This window comes from Ranitomeya imitator, chromosome 3, assembly GCF_032444005.1.
Source record: "Ranitomeya imitator isolate aRanImi1 chromosome 3, aRanImi1.pri, whole genome shotgun sequence".
NCBI classification, from domain to species: Eukaryota; Metazoa; Chordata; class Amphibia; order Anura; family Dendrobatidae; genus Ranitomeya; species Ranitomeya imitator.
This window is the reverse complement of record NC_091284.1, coordinates 233275960-233297328: the sequence shown is the minus strand read 5'-3', so window position 1 is coordinate 233297328 and position 21369 is coordinate 233275960.

Sequence of the window (21369 nt, the reverse complement as noted above, 5' to 3'; positions counted from 1 at the left end):
GCCAAAATAAGGCGTTTTATAATTTCACCAAAATACCTGTCTTTAGACAGGGAGGCAGGTCTTAACCCCCCTGCTGCAAACGCCACACTTCAGTCACTCATGTCTTCTTTGGCGCCGGGCGCCGCCCCCTCCGCGCTGTTTTCCAATCAAATCCGGCGCCTGCGCTGTTTAGTACTGGCTAGGCAGGTGCAGTGAGCTCTGGCCGTCTGACCTCAGATGCAGTCTTGCAGACTGCGCCTGTGCGGCCGCTCTGCCTGTGAATCCCAGCCCCGCACTGTGCATAATGCATAACACACTGCGGGGCTGGGATTGTGCTGGCACAATGGCAGGGTCTGAGAAAACTGTCCCAAACTTTGCCATTGTTCCCCTGCCAGAGCTGGATTGTACTTCTGTCTCTCTCGCTTGGACTCCTTGATTGTACAACAAACTCTAACGTCTGCTGCCAGTGTTCTCACATGGGAATTTTCGAAGTAATTCCACTACAAGGGCCCTCTGGTGCTGCAACATTTTAGTACACCTCTCTGCCCTTGGCAGAAATGATTTAAAGTTCTCCTTGTAGTGTGGGTCTAGAAGTTTCACCAACCAGTAATGAGAGTTACCGAAAATTTTTATAATTCAAGGGACACGTGAAACGCATCACAACATAAAGTCAGCCATGCGTGCCAGTCTGTTAACATGCAAGACTTCCATGTCCTCATCAACAGGACAACTGACCATACTGTCCTCCTTCTCCTCATCCTCCTACTCCCTGTCCTCAGACCATCCCCACTGAACAGAAGGTATGACAGCTGTGCTTGTAGTACCATCTATAGCACATGAAAGTAGCTTCTGTTCTTCCTCCTCATTACCTACCAATCCACGTTGGGAAGACATGAGCCTGGGCTGAGTGTAATCCCCCTGTATGGTTCCTTGATCCATGTTCTCGTGCCCTGCCTGCAATGTATCTTCTTTAATTGTGAGCAGAGAGGTTTTCAGAATGCTGAGAAGTGGGATGGTGACGCTAATTATGGCGTCATCGCCGCTCACCATCTTGGTGCAGTCCTCAAAGTTTTGTAGTATGGTACATATGTCTGACATCCATGTCCACTCCTGAGGTCTTATATGTGGAATCTGAGCTGAATATTGATGGCCTTGTTGATCTTGGTAGTCAACAACTGCCCTCTTCTGCTCACAAATCCTTTCCAACATATGCAGTGTAGAGTTCCAACGCGTGGGGACATCACACACCAATCGGTGAGCCGGAAGCTGCAAACGCTGCTGAAGCACGGCAAGGGTGGCTGAAGATGTAGCTGACTTTCTAAAATGGGCAGACAGTTGGCGTACTTTCACTAGCAGATCCGGCAGCTCCGTGTAGCTTTTCAGAAAATGTTGAAACACGAGGTTAAGCACATGGGCCAAGCAAGGTATGTGTGTGAGCTCACCTTGCCTCAGAGCTGCCACCAGGGTCTGGCCATTGTCATACACAACCATGCCTGGCTATAAGTTCAGCAGTGTAATCCACATATCTGACTGCTCTTTCAGCGCTTGCCACAACTCTTCTGCATTCTGCGGTTTGTCACCTATGCAGATTAGCTTCAGCACAGCCTGTTGCCGCTTGGCTAAGGTAGTGCTGCAGTGCTTCCAGCTTCTGCCTGATGTGTTGATTTCAGAGATGTGGCTGAAGAGGAGGTGCAAGAGCTGTAGACTGTGGGGCAACCCTGATTGACAAAGGGCCCACAATCCTCGGCGTGGGGAGGATGTGTTCCATCCAAAGGTCTGACTGAGTCCCGGCTTCCACTATGTTAACCCAGTGTGCCATCAGTGAGATGTACAATCCCTGGCCACAAGCACATGTCCACGTGTCTGTGGTTAGGTGGGCTTTCCCAGTAACAGCATTGTTGAGGGCACAGGTAATGTTGTGAGACACATGCTGGTGTAATGCCATTATGGTGCAATGGGAGTAATAGTGGCCACTGTGGACCGAGTACCTTGGGACGGCCACCGCTATCAGGTTGCAGAAAGCTTCCGTCTCAACGAGCCTAAAAAGCAACATTTCAAGCGCAAGCAGAAGAGAAATGTTAGAATTTAGTACTGCTGCCTGTGGGGCATTGGCTGGGTATTTGCACTTCTATTACCCATTGACTGCGGTATAGACAACTGAAGGCTGTGCTGGGACAAGGATGTAGACTGGCTTGATGATGGTGCTGTTTGACCGTGGGCAACAACAGGTGCAGGGCTAGAGGCATCTTCACATGCATGGTGGACTGGGGAATGGCTTCTACGCAAAACAGTGGAAGAAGCAGTGGTGTCACTTACAAATAGTGTTCCTGGAGCCTGGGGGTCGGCCCCAGAAAGTCAGGTTTCTTTGCTGCCATGTGTCTGATCATGCTGGTGGTGGTCAGGCTGGTAGTTTTGCTACCCTTGCTGATGCGGGCATGGCAAGTGCTGCAAATAGCCTTTTTGGGGTTATCGGCAGAGTATTTAAACAATAACCAGACTCGGGAAGATCTAACAGTTGGAATGGCAACTTCCCTCATGTTGGTGTTACTGGGAAAGGATGAACGCCTTCTGTCTGTGGCCACCACGCTGCTTTTTACTACCTGTTGGGGTGATATGCCTCCTTCCCCATGTGTGTTGCTATCCTTGCTCTGCATGTCCTGCTGCCAAGTTGGGTCAGTCACTATGTCATCCACCACCTCGTCTTCCACATCCGCACCCTGCTTCTCCTCCTGACTTTCTGGCAATTGTGTATCATCATCGTCCACCTCTTGTGACACTTTCCCACCATCGCCTTCATGTGACTGTGGCTGGTCAAAGCTTTGGACATCACTACATGTGATCTCATTTGGCCCCACTTCGAATTGACCGCCGAGAGTATGGAGTCTTGAAAGGGAAAACAGCTCTTTGGAGTTTCCAAGTGTGGGATCAGTTGTCTCAGGGCATTCGACATGGTGAGAGGAAAGAGGATCAGGGTGAGAAATATCCGGTCCACACTCACGGCTACTCAGACTTGACCGTGTGGAAGACATGATGGTGGTGGTGGTGGCTAAGTGACTGAAACATTATCCGCTATCCAACCAACAACCGTTTCACACTGCACTGGCTTCAATAGTGGTGTGCTGCAATCCCCTAGAAACTGGTACAGGAAGGTCGAGTGAGAAGATGTGGGTCTTTGCTGTGGCCCACTTTCAGCTTGAGTAAGATAATAGCACGGCACTCCGTATGTAGTGAGGTGCACGAATAGGGTACCAATCCCAGTATAAAGTAAAGAAAATCCGGCCTCTCAATTTGTATGCAAAAGAAGGTTTGACAATTTTATTGATCCACTGTGACAAATAATTATGTTAACGTTTCGGCCAATATCTAGGCCTACATCAGAACTATTTATCTTCAGAGTATATGGATCGCTGGACAAGTGATATCACATGTAATGCTGCATCTAGGTGCATGAGGAGTAAGGGCACATAGCGTGCTAGAGGAATGGCGGCAGATAAATAGTTCTGATGAAGGCCTAGATATTGGCCGAAGCGTCAACATAATTATTTGTCACAGTGGATCAATAAAATTGTCAAACCTTCTTTTGCATACAAATTGAGAGTGCCGGATCCACTTTCAGCTTGACCACGGCCTTGTCCTCTGCATGCACCATCAGCATCACATCCATTTCCCCGTTCCTTGCCCCTTTCCTTGCTCATTTTAAATGGACTACTGAACTATTTCAAAAGCTCAACACAAATGTATTTATTTGGAGCAAAATTATATCTGATCAGTATGGCTTCAAAGCTACAATTTTTCCACCACAGATACTCCAGGCCTCAGCCTGACATAACAGACTATAATTTTTTGGGGTTTTGGAGAATTTTTAAAATAAAAAAAAGAGCAGAACAAGGCTAGCAGACAGAACTATGAAACTTATGCCTGCGAAGCTATGATTTTTCCACCACAGATACAACAGGCCTCAGCCTGACATAACAGACTGTATAATTTTTTTGGGGGGTTTGGATAATTTTTAATATAGCAAAAAAAGAGTGGAACAAGGCTAGCAGACAGAACTATGAAACTTATGCCTGCGAATCTACGATTTTTCCACCACAGATACAACAGGCCTCAGCCTGACATAACAGACTGTATAATTTTTTGAGGGGGGGTTGGAGAATTTTTAAAATAACAAAAAAAGAGTGAAACAAGGCTAGCCAACAGAACTATGAAACTTATGCCTGCCAGACTGACATAAGACTGTAAATTTTTTTTTGGGGGGGGTTGGAGAATTTTTAAAATAACAAAAATAGAGTGGAACAAGGATAGCAGACAGAACTATTAAACTTATGCTTGCGAAGCTACGATTTTTCCACCACAGATACAACATACCTCAGCCTGACATAACAGACTGTATAATTTTTTTTTGGGGGGGGGGTTTGGAGAATTTTTAAAATAACAAAAAGAGTGAAACAAGGCTAGCAGACAGAACTATGAAACTTATGCCTGCGAAGCTACGATTTTTCCACCGCAGATACAACAGGCCTCAGCCTGACATAACAGACTGTATAATTGTTTGAGGGAGGGTTGTAGAATTTTTAAAATAACAAAAAAAGAGTGGAACAAGGCTAGCCAACAGAACTATGAAACTTATGCCTGCCAAGCCACGATTTTTCCACCACAGATACAACAGGCCTCAGACTGACATAAGACTGTAAATTTTTTTTTGGGGGGGTTAGAGAATTTTTAAAATAACAAAAATAGAGTGGAACAAGGATAGCAGACAGAACTATTAAACTTATGCTTGCGAAGCTACGATTTTTCCACCACAGATACAACATGCCTCAGACTGACATAACAGACTGTATAATTTTTTTTTTGGGGGGGGGGTTTGGAGAATTTTTAAAATAACAAAAAGAGTGAAACAAGGCTAGCAGACAGAACTATGAAACTTATGCCTGCGAAGCTACGATTTTTCCACCGCAGATACAACAGGCCTCAGCCTGACATAACAGACTGTATAATTGTTTGAGGGAGGGTTGTAGAATTTTTAAAATAACAAAAAAAGAGTGGAACAAGGCTAGCAAACAGAACTATGAAACTTATGCCTGCCAAGCCACGATTTTTCCACCACAGATACAACAGGCCTCAGACTGACATAAGACTGTAAAAAAATTTTTTGGGGGGATGGAGAATTTTTAAAATAACAAAAATAGAGTGGAACAAGGATAGCAGACAGAACTATTAAACTTATGCTTGCGAAGCTACGATTTTTCCACCACAGATACAACATTCCTCAGCCTTACATAACAGACTGTATAATTTTGGGGGGGAGGGTTTGGAGAATTTTTAAAATAACAAAAAAAGAGTGAAACAAGTGCAGCGCCCCAGGGTCCTGGTCGTTGAAGTAATATCATTCTCCTCTAGGGGGGAGTGATGTTACATCTGAAGGCAATAAAGGAAATCACTTTACCAGGTATCACAAACCATTCAACAGACTTCACACTCCAGTCCACCAGGGGGAGCTATGCTCCTATTTATTAGGGCACTCTTCAAAATTAGGTAAAACTGGTGGTCTGGATAGGAAGTGAGGCAGAGGCGAGCTGTTCTTCACCCAGTGAGCAGCTATCTGAGCTCCACTCAGGTAGTGGGTCCATGACAGGGGTGGGATCCTGTCAGAGGCCTAGACAGAAAGACACGGAGCTGCGCCTGCCCGACATGCGGCAGCATCCTAAGAAAGAGACATTGAAGGAGAATTGTGTTGCAGAGAGTGAGAAACAAAGTCATAGCAAAAGGAGAGGAGACCAGAAGGAGTTCTGCCCTCTAAAAGGCTGCCTCCTTTCTGAAGCGCAGGATCCGGTAGCCAGAACACCAAATGAGTCATCGTCTCCAAGCCTGGCTCCAGAGACCGGAAGGACAGCTACTTCCATACTAGTTGCCCGACCTTTACCCAGGAGGCACAGTGGCAACGATGGGAGGCCCGGGGCGGGCTAGAGTCAATGTAAAAAGCCTCAAGCCACCAGTCATATGGGTTGTTCCTATCCATCTGGGGGACAGAGAGAGACATAAGATCTACAATAGTTGTGAGGACCTTATGAGAAGCTCAGCAGTAAGGGACTACAACATTCAGGTGCTAGAGGAAGGCTGTTGTGAATTCTGTGGCAGAGTTCACTCCTGTGGTCACAAGTGGTACTTCGGCTGATTCTCTCTGGGAGCTTCCGTTTGTGGAGGAAAGTGGTACTGCAGCTTCTGAGTTTCCTCCCTCAGGTGATCTGGTGAGGTCGTTAGCTGCTTCTCTACTTAACTCCACCTGATGCTTTGATCCATGCTTCCCGGCAATGTTCCAGTGTTGGACTTGTGTTTCTCTGGATCATTCCTGTGGCCTGCTGCTCTGCATAGCTAAGTGCTTCTTTGCTATTTGTTGCTATTTTTTCTGTCCAGCTTGTCTATTTGTTTTGCTGGAAGCTCTGGGACGCAAAGGGTGTACCTCCGTGCCGTTAGTTCGGTACGGAGGGTCTTTTTGCCCCCTTTGCGTGGTTTTCTTTAGGGTTTTGTGTAGACCGCAAAGTTATCTTTCCTATCCTCGTTCTGTCTAGAATATCGGGCCTCACTTTGCTGAATCTATTTCATCCCTACGTTTGTCTTTTCATCTTACTCACAGTCATTATATGTGGGGGGCTGCCTTTTCCTTTGGGGTATTTCTCTGAGGCAAGGTAGGCTTATTTTTCTATCTTCAGGCTAGTTAGTTTCTCAGGCTGTGCCGAGTTGCATAGGGAGCCTTAGGCGCAATCCACAGCTGCCTCTAGTTGTGTTTGGAGAGGATCAGGAATTGCGGTCTACAGAGTTTCCACGTCTCAGAGCTCGTTCTATTATTTTGGGTTATTGTCAGATCACTGTATGTGCTCTGATCGCTATGTACATTGTGTTACAGAAATTGCCTTGCATAACAGTACAGGAAGCCAAAAGTACTAATGATTCTCAATAGAGGGAAAAAATAAGTTCTGAGACCATTTTTTTTTCTTTGCACTGTGATTTGTCTTTTTTTTCCCCTAGACATTTGGGTGGTTCAGGACACAGGTGTTACAATGGACATTAAAGGTCTGTCTTCATGTGTAGATCAGCTCACGGCAAGAGTTCAAGATATTCAAAATTTTGTGGTTCAGAATTCTTTGTTAGAACCGAGAATTCCTATTCCAGATTTGTTTTTTGGAGATAGAACTAAATTTCTGAGTTTCAAGAATAATTGTAAGCTGTTTCTGGCTTTGAAACCTCGCTCCTCTGGTGACTCAGCGCAACAGGTTAGGATCGTCATTTCTTTTTTGCGTGGTGACCCTCAGGACTGGGCATTTTCTCTTGCGTCAGGAGATCCTGCATTGAGTGATATCAATGCGTTTTTCCTGGCGCTTGGATTGCTGTACGATGAGCCTAATTCAGTAGATCAGGCAGAAAAAAATTTGCTGGCTCTTTGTCAGGCTCAGGATGAGATAGAGCTATATTGCCAGAAATTTAGAAAATGGTCCGTGCTCACTCAATGGAATGAATCATTTTCAGAAAGGGTCTCTCTGAAGCCATTAAGGATGTCATGGTGGGATTTCCTATGCCCGCTGGTTTGAATGAGTCTATGTCTTTGGCCATTCAGATCGGTCGACGCTTGCGTGAGCGTAAATCTGTGCACCATTTGGCGGTATTACCTGAGATTAAACCTGAGCCTATGCAGTGCGATAGGACTATGACCAGAGTTGAACGGCAAGAACACAGACGTCTGAATGGGCTGTGTTTCTACTGTGGTGATTCCACTCATGCTATCTCTGATTGTCCTAAGCGCACTAAGCGGTTCGCTAGGTCTGCCGCCATTGGTACTGTACAGTCAAAATTTCTTCTGTCCGTTACCTTGATATGCTCCTTGTCATCGTGTGGATTCAGGCGCTGCCCTGAATTTGATGGACTTGGATTATGCTAAACGTTGTGGGTTTTTATTGGAGCCCTTGCAGTGTCCTATTCCATTGAGAGGAATTGATGCTACACCTTTGGCCAAGAATAAGCCTCAATACTGGACCCAGCTGACCATGTGCATGGCTCCTGCACATCAGGAGGTTATTTGCTTTCTGGTGTTGCATAATCTGCATGATGTGGTCGTGTTGGGGTTGCCATGGCTACAAGCCCATAATCCAGTATTGGATTGGAATTCCATGTTGGTGTCCAGCTGGGGTTGTCAGGGGGTACATGGTGATGTTCAATTTCTGTCAATTTCGTCATCCACCCCTTCTGAGGTTCCAGAGTTCTTGTCTGATTACCGGGATGTATTTGATGAGCCCAAGTCCGATGCCCTGCCTCCGCATAGGGATTGTGATTGTGCTATCAATTTGATTCCTGGTAGTAAATTCCCAAAAGGTCGACTGTTTAATTTATCCGTGCCTGAGCACACCGCTATGCGCAGTTATGTGAAGGAATCCCTGGAGAAGTGGCATATTCGCCCGTCGTCGTCGCCATTGGGAGCAGGGTTCTTTTTTGTGGCCAAGAAGGATGGTTCGCTGAGACCGTGTATAGATTACCGCCTTCTAAATAAGATCACGGTTAAATTTCAGTACCCCTTGCCATTGTTATCTGATTTGTTTGCTCGGATTAATGGGGCTAGTTGGTTCACTAAGATAGATCTTCGTGGTGCGTATAATCTGGTGAGAATCAGGCAAGGCGATGAATGGAAAACTGCATTTAATACGCCCGAGGGTCATTTTGAGTATCTAGTAATGCCGTTCGGACTTGCCAATGCTCCATCAGTGTTTCAATCCTTTATGCATGACATCTTCCGTGAGTACCTGGATAAATTCCTGATTGTGTACTTGGATGACATTTTGATCTTCTCGGATGATTGGGAGTCTCATGTGAAGCAGGTCAGAACGGTTTTTCAGGTCCTGCGTGCTAATTCTTTGTTTGTGAAGGGATCAAAGTGTCTCTTTGGTGTGCAGAAGGTTTCATTTTTGGGGTTCATCTTTTCCCCTTCTACTATCGAGATGGATCCGGTTAAGGTCCAAGCCATCCATGATTGGACTCAGCCGACATCTCTGAAAAGTCTGCAAAAGTTCCTGGGCTTTGCTAATTTTTATCGTCGCTTCATCTGCAACTTTTCTAGTGTTGCCAAACCATTGACCGATTTGACCAAGAAGGGTGCTGATTTGGTCAATTGGTCTTCTGCTGCTGTGGAAGCTTTTCAAGAGTTGAAGCGTCGTTTTTCTTCTGCCCCTGTGTTGTGTCAACCAGATGTTTCTCTTCCGTTCCAGGTCGAGGTTGATGCTTCTGAGATTGGAGCAGGGGCTGTTTTGTCGCAGAGAGGTTCTGATTGCTCAGTGATGAAACCATGCGCTTTCTTTTCCAGGAAGTTTTCGCCTGCTGAGCGAAATTATGATGTGGGCAACCGAGAGTTGCTGGCCATGAAGTGGGCATTCGAGGAGTGGCGTCATTGGCTTGAAGGAGCTAAGCATCGCGTGGTGGTATTGACTGATCATAAGAACTTGACTTATCTCGAGTCTGCCAAGCGCTTGAATCCTAGACAAGCTCGTTGGTCGTTGCTTTTTGCCCGTTTTGACTTTGTGATTTCATACCTTCCGGGCTCTAAAAATGTGAAGGCGGATGCTCTGTCTAGGAGTTTTGTGCCCGACTCTCCGGGTTTATCTGAGCCGGCGGGTATCCTCAAGGAAGGAGTAATTGTGTCTGCCATCTCCCCTGATTTGCGGCGGGTGCTGCAAAAATTTCAGGCTAATAAACCTGATCGTTGCCCAGCGGAGAAACTGTTTGTCCCTGATAGGTGGACGAATAGAGTTATCTCTGAACTTCATTGTTCGGTGTTGGCTGGTCATCCTGGAATCTTTGGTACCAGAGAGTTAGTGGCTAGATCCTTTTGGTGGCCCTCTCTGTCGCGGGATGTGCGTACTTTTGTGCAGTCCTGTGGGATTTGTGCTCGGGCTAAGCCCTGCTGTTCTCGTGCCAGTGGGTTGCATTTGCCCTTGCCGGTCCCGAAGAGACCTTGGACACATATCTCTATGGATTTTATTTCTGACCTTCCCGTTTCTCAAAAGATGTCAGTCATTTGGGTGGTCTGTGATCGCTTCTCTAAGATGGTCCATTTGGTGCCCTTGTCTAAATTACCTTCCTCCTCTGATTTGGTGCCATTGTTCTTCCAGCATGTGGTTCGTTTACATGGCATTCCAGAGAATATCGTTTCTGACAGAGGTTCCCAGTTTGTTTCGAGGTTTTGGCGAGCCTTTTGTGGTAGGATGGGCATTGACTTGTCTTTTTCCTCGGCTTTCCATCCTCAGACTAATGGCCAGACCGAACAAACCAATCAGACCTTGGAAACATATCTGAGATGCTTTGTTTCTGCTGATCAGGATGACTGGGTGTCCTTTTTGCCTTTGGCTGAGTTCGCCCTTAATAATCGGGCCAGCTCGGATACCTTGGTTTCGCCGTTTTTCTGCAATTCTGGGTTCCATCCTCGTTTCTCTTCAGGACAGGTTGAGTCTTCGGACTGTCCTGGTGTGGATACTGTGGTGGACAGGTTGTAGCAGATTTGGACTCAGGTAGTGGACAATTTGACCTTGTCCCAGGAGAAGGCTCAACTTTTTGCTAATCGCAGACGCCGTGTGGGTCCCCGACTTCGTGTTGGGGATCTGGTTTGGTTATCTTCTCGTCATATTCCTATGAAGGTTTCCTCTCCTAAGTTTAAACCTCGTTTTATTGGTCCATATAGGATTTCTGAGGTTCTTAATCCTGTGTCTTTTCGTCTGACCCTTCCAGATTCTTTTTCCATACATAACGTATTCCATAGGTCATTGTTGCGGAGATACGTGGCACGTATGGTTCCATCTGTTGAGCCTCCTGCCCCGGTTTTGGTGGAGGGGGAATTAGAGTATATTGTGGAGAAGATTTTGGATTCTCGTGTTTCAAGACGGAAACTCCAGTATCTGGTTAAATGGAAGGGTTATGCTCAGGAAGATAATTCCTGGGTTTTTGCCTCTGATGTCCATGCTCCCGATCTTGTTCGTGCCTTTCATGTGGCTCATCCTGGTCGGCCTGGGGGCTCTGGTGAGGGTTCGGTGACCCCTCCTCAAGGGGGGGGTACTGTTGTGAATTCTGTGGCAGAGTTCACTCCTGTGGTCACAAGTGGTACTTCGGCTGATTCTCTCTGGGAGCTTCCGTTTGTGGAGGAAAGTGGTACTGCAGCTTCTGAGTTTCCTCCCTCAGGTGATCTGGTGAGGTCGTTAGCTGCTTCTCTACTTAACTCCACCTGATGCTTTGATCCATGCTTCCTGGCAATGTTCCAGTGTTGGACTTGTGTTTCTCTGGATCATTCCTGTGGCCTGCTGCTCTGCATAGCTAAGTGCTTCTTTGCTATTTGTTGCTATTTTTTCTGTCCAGCTTGTCTATTTGTTTTGCTGGAAGCTCTGGGACGCAAAGGGTGTACCTCCGTGCCGTTAGTTCGGTACGGAGGGTCTTTTTGCCCCCTTTGCGTGGTTTTCTTTAGGGTTTTGTGTAGACCGCAAAGTTATCTTTCCTATCCTCGTTCTGTCTAGAATATCGGGCCTCACTTTGATGAATCTATTTCATCCCTACGTTTGTGTTTTCATCTTTCTCACAGTCATTATATTTGGGGGGCTGCCTTTTCCTTTGGGGTATTTCTCTGAGGCAAGGTAGGTTTATTTTTCTATCTTCAGGCTAGTTAGTTTCTCAGGCTGTGCCGAGTTGCATAGGGAGCCTTAGGCGCAATCCACAGCTGCCTCTAGTTGTGTTTGGAGAGGATCAGGAATTGCGGTCTACAGAGTTTCCACGTCTCAGAGCTCGTTCTATTATTTTGGGTTATTGTCAGATCACTGTATGTGCTCTGATCGCTATGTACATTGTGTTACTGAAATTGCCTTGCATAACAGTACAGGAAGAAAAAAGTACTAATGATTCTCAATAGAGGGAAAAAAGAAGTTCTGAGACCATTTTTTTTTCTTTGCACTGTGATTTGTCTTTTTTTTCCCCTAGACATTTGGGTGGTTCAGGACACAGGTGTTACAATGGACATTAAATGTCTGTTTTCATGTGTAGATCAGCTCACGGCAAGAGTTCAAGATATTCAAAATTTTGTGGTTCAGAATTCTTTGTTAGAACCGAGAATTCCTATTCCAGATTTGTTTTTTGGAGATAGAACTAAATTTCTGAGTTTCAAGAATAATTGTAAACTGTTTCTGGCTTTGAAACCTCGCTCCTCTGGTGACTCAGCGCAACAGGTTAGGATCGTCATTTCTTTTTTGCGTGGCGACCCTCAGGACTGGGCATTTTCTCTTGCGTCAGGAGATCCTGCATTGAGTGATATCAATGCGTTTTTCCTGGCGCTTGGATTTCTGTACGATGAGCCTAATTCAGTAGATCAGGCAGAAAAAAATTTGCTGGCTCTTTGTCAGGCTCAGGATGAGATAGAGCTATATTGCCAGAAATTTAGAAAATGGTCCGTGCTCACTCAATGGAATGAATCATTTTCAGAAAGGGTCTCTCTGAAGCCATTAAGGATGTCATGGTGGGATTTCCTATGCCCGCTGGTTTGAATGAGTCTATGTCTTTGGCCATTCAGATCGGTCGACGCTTGCGTGAGCGTAAATCTGTGCACCATTTGGCGGTATTACCTGAGATTAAACCTGAGCCTATGCAGTGCGATAGGACTATGACCAGAGTTGAACGGCAAGAACACAGACGTCTGAATGGGCTGTGTTTCTACTGTGGTGATTCCACTCATGCTATCTCTGATTGTCCTAAGCGCACTAAGCGGTTCGCTAGGTCTGCCGCCATTGGTACTGTACAGTCAAAATTTCTTCTGTCCGTTACCTTGATATGCTCCTTGTCATCGTATTCTGTCATGGCGTTTGTGGATTCAGGCGCTGCCCTGAATTTGATGGACTTGGATTATGCTAAACGTTGTGGGTTTTTATTGGAGCCCTTGCAGTGTCCTATTCCATTGAGAGGAATTGATGCTACACCTTTGGCCAAGAATAAGCCTCAATACTGGACCCAGCTGACCATGTGCATGGCTCCTGCACATCAGGAGGTTATTCGCTTTCTGGTGTTGCATAATCTGCATGATGTGGTCGTGTTGGGGTTGCCATGGCTACAAGCCCATAATCCAGTATTGGATTGGAATTCCATGTTGGTGTCCAGCTGGGGTTGTCAGGGGGTACATGGTGATGTTCAATTTCTGTCAATTTCGTCATCCACCCCTTCTGAGGTTCCAGACTTCTTGTCTGATTACCGGGATGTATTTGATGAGCCCAAGTCCGATGCCCTGCCTCCGCATAGGGATTGTGATTGTGCTATCAATTTGATTCCTGGTAGTAAAATCCCAAAAGGTCGACTGTTTCATTTATCCGTGCCTGAGCACACCGCTATGCGCAGTTATGTGAAGGAATCCCTGGAGAAGTGGCATATTCGCCCGTCGTCGTCGCCATTGGGAGCAGGGTTCTTTTTTGTGGCCAAGAAGGATGGTTCGCTGAGACCGTGTATAGATTACCGCCTTCTAAATAAGATCACGGTTAAATTTCAGTACCCCTTGCCATTGTTATCTGATTTGTTTGCTCAGATTAATGGGGCTAGTTGGTTCACTAAGATAGATCTTCGTGGTGCGTATAATCTGGTGAGAATCAGGCAAGGCGATGAATGGAAAACTGCATTTAATACGCCCGAGGGTCATTTTGAGTATCTAGTAATGCCGTTCGGACTTGCCAATGCTCCATCAGTGTTTCAATCCTTTATGCATGACATCTTCCGTGAGTACCTGGATAAATTCCTGATTGTGTACTTGGATGACATTTTGATCTTCTCGGATGATTGGGAGTCTCATGTGAAGCAGGTCAGAACGGTTTTTCAGGTCCTGCGTGCTAATTCTTTGTTTGTGAAGGGATCAAAGTGTCTCTTTGGTGTGCAGAAGGTTTCATTTTTGGGGTTCATCTTTTCCCCTTCTACTATCGAGATGGATCCGGTTAAGGTCCAAGCCATCCATGATTGGACTCAGCCGACATCTCTGAAAAGTCTGCAAAAGTTCCTGGGCTTTGCTAATTTTTATCGTCGCTTCATCTGCAATTTTTCTAGTGTTGCCAAACCATCGACCGATTTGACCAAGAAGGGTGCTGATTTGGTCAATTGGTCTTCTGCTGCTGTGGAAGCTTTTCAAGAGTTGAAGCGTTGTTTTTCTTCTGCCCCTGTGTTGTGTCAACCAGATGTTTCTCTTCCGTTCCAGGTCGAGGTTGATGCTTCTGAGATTGGAGCAGGGGCTGTTTTGTCGCAGAGAGGTTCTGATTGCTCAGTGATGAAACCATGCGCTTTCTTTTCCAGGAAGTTTTCGCCTGCTGAGCGAAATTATGATGTGGGCAACCGAGAGTTGCTGGCCATGAAGTGGGCATTCGAGGAGTGGCGTCATTGGCTTGAAGGAGCTAAGCATCGCGTGGTGGTATTGACTGATCATAAGAACTTGACTTATCTCGAGTCTGCCAAGCGCTTGAATCCTAGACAAGCTCGTTGGTCGTTGCTTTTTGCCCGTTTTGACTTTGTGATTTCATACCTTCCGGGCTCTAAAAATGTGAAGGCGGATGCTCTGTCTAGGAGTTTTGTGCCCGACTCTCCGGGTTTATCTGAGCCGGCGGGTATCCTCAAGGAAGGAGTAATTGTGTCTGCCATCTCCCCTGATTTGCGGCGGGTGCTGCAAAAATTTCAGGCTAATAAACCTGATCGTTGCCCAGCGGAGAAACTGTTTGTCCCTGATAGGTGGACGAATAGAGTTATCTCTGAACTTCATTGTTCGGTGTTGGCTGGTCATCCTGGAATCTTTGGTACCAGAGAGTTAGTGGCTAGATCCTTTTGGTGGCCCTCTCTGTCGCGGGATGTGCGTACTTTTGTGCAGTCCTGTGGGATTTGTGCTCGGGCTAAGCCCTGCTGTTCTCGTGCCAGTGGGTTGCTTTTGCCCTTGCCGGTCCCGAAGAGACCTTGGACACATATCTCTATGGATTTTATTTCTGACCTTCCCGTTTCTCAAAAGATGTCAGTCATTTGGGTGGTCTGTGATTGCTTCTCTAAGATGGTCCATTTGGTGCCCTTGTCTAAATTACCTTCCTCCTCTGATTTGGTGCCATTGTTCTTCCAGCATGTGGTTCGTTTACATGGCATTCCAGAGAATATCGTTTCTGACAGAGGTTCCCAGTTTGTTTCGAGGTTTTGGCGAGCCTTTTGTGGTAGGATGGGCATTGACTTGTCTTTTTCCTCGGCTTTCCATCCTCAGACTAATGGCCAGACCGAACGAACCAATCAGACCTTGGAAACATATCTGAGATGCTTTGTTTCTGCTGATCAGGATGACTGGCTGTCCTTTTTGCCTTTGGCTGAGTTCGCCCTTAATAATCGGGCCAGCTCGGATACCTTGGTTTCGCCGTTTTTCTGCAATTCTGGGTTCCATCCTCGTTTCTCTTCAGGACAGGTTGAGTCTTCGGACTGTCCTGGTGTGGATACTGTGGTGGACAGGTTGCAGCAGATTTGGACTCAGGTAGTGGACAATTTGACCTTGTCCCAGGAGAAGGCTCAACTTTTCGCTAATCGCAGACGCCGTGTGGGTCCCCGACTTCGTGTTGGGGATCTGGTTTGGTTATCTTCTCGTCATATTCCTATGAAGGTTTCCTCTCCTAAGTTTAAACCTCGTTTTATTGGTCCTTATAGGATTTCTGAGGTTCTTAATCCTGTGTCTTTTCGTCTGACCCTTCCAGATTCTTTTTCCATACATAACGTATTCCATAGGTCATTGTTGCGGAGATACGTGGCACGTATGGTTCCATCTGTTGAGCCTCCTGCCCCGGTTTTGGTGGAGGGGGAATTAGAGTATATTGTGGAGAAGATTTTGGATTCTCGTGTTTCAAGACGGAAACTCCAGTATCTGGTTAAATGGAAGGGTTATGCTCAGGAAGATAATTCCTGGGTTTTTGCCTCTGATGTCCATGCTCCCGATCTTGTTCGTGCCTTTCATGTGGCTCATCCTGGTCGGCCTGGGGGCTCTGGTGAGGGTTCGGTGACCCCTCCTCAAGGGGGGGGTACTGTTGTGAATTCTGTGGCAGAGTTCACTCCTGTGGTCACAAGTGGTACTTCGGCTGATTCTCTCTGGGAGCTTCCGTTTGTGGAGGAAAGTGGTACTGCAGCTTCTGAGTTTCCTCCCTCAGGTGATCTGGTGAGGTCGTTAGCTGCTTCTCTACTTAACTCCACCTGATGCTTTGATCCATGCTTCCTGGCAATGTTCCAGTGTTGGACTTGTGTTTCTCTGGATCATTCCTGTGGCCTGCTGCTCTGCATAGCTAAGTGCTTCTTTGCTATTTGTTGCTATTTTTTCTGTCCAGCTTGTCTATTTGTTTTGCTGGAAGCTCTGGGACGCAAAGGGTGTACCTCTGTGCCGTTAGTTCGGTACGGAGGGTCTTTTTGCCCCCTTTGCGTGGTTTTCTTTAGGGTTTTGTGTAGACCGCAAAGTTATCTTTCCTATCCTCATTCTGTCTAGAATATCGGGCCTCACTTTGCTGAATCTATTTCATCCCTACGTTTGTCTTTTCATCTTACTCACAGTCATTATATTTGGGGGGCTGCCTTTTCCTTTGGGGTATTTCTCTGAGGCAAGGTAGGCTTATTTTTCTATCTTCAGGCTAGTTAGTTTCTCAGGCTGTGCCGAGTTGCATAGGGAGCCTTAGGCGCAATCCACAGCTGCCTCTAGTTGTGTTTGGAGAGGATCAGGAATTGCGGTCTATAGAGTTTCCACGTCTCAGAGCTCGTTCTATTATTTTGGGTTATTGTCAGATCACTGTATGTGCTCTGATCGCTATGTACATTGTGTTACTGAAATTGCCTTGCATAACAGAAGGCTACTGATTTCCACCTGGATAAGGGGACTCTGAATTTGCCTTCAGACCGGCCGGACTCTGCCTGCCCTGTGATCTGTGCTCTGGACTGTGGATGCTGAAGCCTTCAGTAAAAAGGTAAAGAGACTGCACCCTTGTGTCCTCGTTCTTCACTGCGCCTTGCACCATCCACCATCCACACACTGGGAAGCCCTGGGGACATACTTCACCTGTGGGAAGGTCTACCATCTAGCTGCCATAACATCACCCCAGCGGACCCCTAAGCAGCATCAGTCACCCTGACCGAATACCACAGTTGGCGTCACGGACATTATCCCTTTAAAAACCCTTCCCTTTTACAACGGATGTCCCTAGGGCCACGGATCGTGTCAGCCACCGTGACATCCCCCTGAGAACCGAAAGGACCCGGTCCCAAGTTCCCCACTGCCCTACGGGGGTGCTCCACAAGGCTAGCATACAGAACTATGAAACTTATGCCTATGACGCTACTATTTTTCCACCACAGATACATCAGGCCTCAGCCTGACATAACAGACTGTATAATTTTTTCGGGAAGGGGGGGGTTTGGAGAATTTTTAAAATAACATAAAAAGTGGAACAAGGCTAGCAGACAGAACTATGAAACTTATGCCTGTGAAGCTACAATTTTTCCAAAACAGATACAACAGGCCTCAGCCTGATATAACAGACTGTATAATTTTTTTTTTTTGGGGGGGGAGAATTTTTAAAATAAAAAAAATAGAGTGGAACAAGGCTAGCACACAGAACTATGAAACTTATGCCTGCAAAGCTACAATTTTTCCACCACAGATACACCAGCCATCAGCCTCAGATTACAGACTGATGTAAATGTGGTCTTGATTTTTTTGGGTACAACTAAATTGTGTCAACAAGTTGGCTATGACACACAAAAAAAAGATTTTTGGCGCACTTACATCTGTTGTCTGGGTATATTTGCACATTCTTAGGTTTCAATAACCTGGCTGTAGTAGGCAGCGTGAACAAGCAAATAAATGTTAAAATAAGGGGGCTATGGATTGCTTTAGAATAAAAGATACAGATGTCAGGTGAAGAAAAAAACACAGTAAACTGCAGCTAGATATATATTAAATAAGCAGCAGACAGTAATGGAGCTTTTGGAGATATGCAGTGACAGCTATATACTCACATACAGTGCCTGCAAGCCTTGCACTGATGTGGATATGCGCACATAGACTCCCCTACCTACCTAGCGCTGCAATCTTGGGACCCCCGAATTAGCCCTAAAAAGGACTGTTGGTTTCTCAGGAGTTGTGGACTGAACAGTTGCAGACCTACACTAACTCTTAAAAGCATGATTCTGACCCAATCTCAGCAGCAGCTCTCCCTACACTCTCTAAGTCGGGAGCAGAATGCGGCAAGCAGGGGGGCGTCAGGTCTCTTATAGACCTGATGATGCTGTGCAGGCAGCCAATCACTATAATACCACAACAAAGATGGTTGCAGCATTAGAGTGCATGGCTGACAATCCCTGCACTGTCATTGGTGCTCTAAAGAGCACCAGAATTGCAGGGCGGAGACCCGAGATCCCGCTGAATAATCCCGGAAATACTCGCTGCTCGCCGAGTACACCGAGCATAGTGGCGAGCACGTTTGCTCATCACTACTCGCCACCCTACCAGTCTCTCTGTATTAAATTGCTCATCCATATACTATTGCGTGCTCTGTGGTACGTTTCAGTGGCATATAACACTCCAAAAAACCTTAAAACATTTTTCTGGATTCAATTACTCATCCATATAATATCACATGCTCTGTGGTACATTTCGGTGTTATATAACACTTCCAGCGAACATTGAAACATTGTTCTGTATTTCATTACTCATTCCTGTAGTATTACATGCACTGTGGTAGATTTCGGTGTTACATAACACTCCAAAAAAGTGTTGAAAAATTTGTCTGGATTCAGTTACTCATCCATACAGTATTAAGTTTTGTGTTAAAATTTCAGTGGTATATAACACTCCAAAAAGTGTTGAAAAATCAGCCTGCATTCAATTAGTTTATTTTAAGTTAATTAATTAATTTAATTTAAGTTCAGAGATCACCTTACTGAGCATGTCCTTGTCGTGGCGTCTTCTCATTGGTGGTCGGATGTTAGCTGCTCTGTTGATGTGGCGGCTCTGGAATGGCCCCCGTGCGATACCATGGATGGCTGGGTGTGAGTTTTTGGGGTGGAGCCTAGGGTTTAGATGGCTTTCAGCGGTGCACGCGGACACGCTGGTATCATTTGTGTGTGCTTTTGTGAGTGAAGACCCTACCACTCTGTCTGCAAGTGTCGTATGTTTGTCTAGCTTTGGAACTGTATACGTAGGCAGGCAGCTAATGTCAGTGGGGGCAATTAGCCATTTGGCTTAGCATCTATTACCTACATGTGTGTGGTTAGCACAGTAGAGTTTCAGAACAAGGTTAACCCTAGTCAGGGTATTATGCTCAGCATCTATTTCGTTTCTGTGTGTGAGTGACACAGCTAGTTGCAGAGCAAGCTTTTTCCCCGTGTTTTCCCTGTGACATTTAACAGGACATAGCACTCAGTATATATTTTTTCAGTATCTCTCTGTGGAGCAATGGAGTTTGGAGCTTAGTATTCCATTCCGTTAGTGTTCCGTTCACACTGTGTGACGTTAGCACTGTCTGTTCCGTCATTTCTCAATAGCAGCAGTTTACCTTCTCTGCTCGGTGGACCCTGGGTTGCGATTGCACTTTATTATTTATTTTATTTAGTGCAATCCGCCTTAATACCTGCTTTGTGTGAAATTTCAATCATTTGAAATAAAGAACAAAATTGGCCTGCTACAGTTATACAAATTTTTTCCCTTGGTACTCGGTCCCCAGCCACAACTATTTTTTTCCTGGTATGGCATTCCCACCTTGTACCAACATGTGCCCAGGAATAACACCCTTGTCCTTACCAAATGATTACTGGGATTATCCACTTAGCAACCAACATCAAGTCAAACGCCTTTGGCCAGGAACGCTACAATTCACTGGTGGGACACTGAGTTAACATTGTGGAGACTAGGGCAGAGTCTCACACTGGCACTGCATGTGTGCTACTGATGCTGAGGATTGACGGCCCTACTACTATCAGGGTTTCCTCCATGTTCTATACAGTATCTGTGTAAATAGGTTGCGGGATGCAGTGACGGTCAGGGGGCAGAGCAAGGGTTAACATTTTTTCTTTAACAATGGGATGCTCCACGCAGGGAGCTAAACAGTTAAATGAGGGAATAAACAGTTCAATTTTAAAGGGTATTGTCAGGAATCCCCTGACCGCTGCCACCAATTTGTCACAATTCACACCGTGACCGTCACCCCTACGTCACGGGTCGGGGTGGCTTTGGGCCAACAGACGGCTATCACATGTGCAGGGGGGCTAATCTTAGTTATCCCTCCACTGCTAACAATGTGATGAGAAAACACACACAAGGCTATTGACCTCTTAGTTTACAGCAGGGGCTTATTCTAGGTATCCCACTGCTTTCAATATACCACAAACTGCAGGGATTTATGTATATCCCGCTTACAGTTCCACTTAACACTTGCAGCTCTCTGGCGCCCCCTTACTCTCAGGTCAGATTAGGTACTGCACCCTGGGTAATTAGTCACCAGAAAGGCTGCCTGCTATGTACTGGCTATTGGGCATGCTGCAGCGACGCGATAAACTACTCCCACTCAGGCAGGAACAATAATTATCAACGCCGCAGTCGCTTCAGCATAACCCAAAAGTCAGCACACTCTTGCTGCCACCAGCTTCGATTAAACGGGTCCGAAGCTAACCCAACACAACAGTAGCGTATTTCCCTTCAGAAGACTTAGGGTACGGTTTAGAACAGGAGAACGAACTAATATTAAATATTATATTCCATAAAAATTAGGCAGTACTTTATCAAAAATATTTTATAAAGATGTTACAAATGAGACAATTGCAAATATGTACACGGGTAATTATAACATAAAGGGAATAAAGGAGAAAAGATAACACTCACATGTTCAAAGCATGGCAGGCCCCCAGGCTAGTGCAGTTTTCCATACGTCCCAGCTCATGGGATGTGCTCAGCTCTTCCAGGAAAATAGGACAAGAAGGTAGCTGGGGATGTGTGCAGACAGTTATAGCCAAGCCTGTAACATCCCAGAAAGGGGTTGGATCACCTCGTCCCTCCTACCTCTTCAGTTAACTCATTTTATTCTAATCTATATCTAATTTCGATAACTCCGCTACAAAACATGTCATAGTCCTAACAAACCCATCATTCATCTCGGATTAACGTGAGCATGCTAATGAGATCAAATATGTCCTATCTGGGATACATATTTACAGAGAAAACCCTACTTCTTTACCAGACGGAGTTAGAAGCCCGAGTTTCAAGGGATGGGTAGATACACCGAGTGGGAATACGAATATATATTTTCGTGTTCTTAACGTAAACATTGTGCATAATATCGTACAAAAACCAAACAAATA